The following is a 553-nucleotide window of genomic DNA, read 5'->3' on the forward strand; positions in this document are numbered from 1 at the left end:
AAAAAAATTAGTATCCAAATTAATAAACTTTGATCTATCTGATAAAAGAAAATGAAACTTACATAAAATATATGAAACTTATATAAAACATAATGTATTATGAAGTAATGACACTTTTAGAGAGTGCATAATAGTCTTATTTTTTTTCAAATATTTAACAATTATATAAATATTATTTATTTTTAATTATTAAGCTAATAAATTTATAACATCTGAACCGTAAAAAAGTAAATTTGCAAAGAAGTTGAACAAAATAAAATAAAAACACTAATCAATAGAAGACTAATCGACACTTAAAAAATTTATTTAAAATAAAAAAATAAAACTTACATAATGTAACACCTTAACTACCAAAGCTCACGCTTCCGGCTGCGCAACTCTGATAGCTCGGACATTACGACGACACTTATACTATTTAATATAGAATATGAGCCTGTTTAAAAACTTTAAACCGCAATACCATTCCCAAAATATACTTTCGCCATACAACGTACGTCCATACATACCATACAACTTACAGAAACTCATAAAGAGTACATCCATATATATATAC

Source organism: Arachis duranensis, chromosome 6 (genome assembly GCF_000817695.3).
Source record: "Arachis duranensis cultivar V14167 chromosome 6, aradu.V14167.gnm2.J7QH, whole genome shotgun sequence".
Classification (NCBI taxonomy): Eukaryota; Viridiplantae; Streptophyta; class Magnoliopsida; order Fabales; family Fabaceae; genus Arachis; species Arachis duranensis.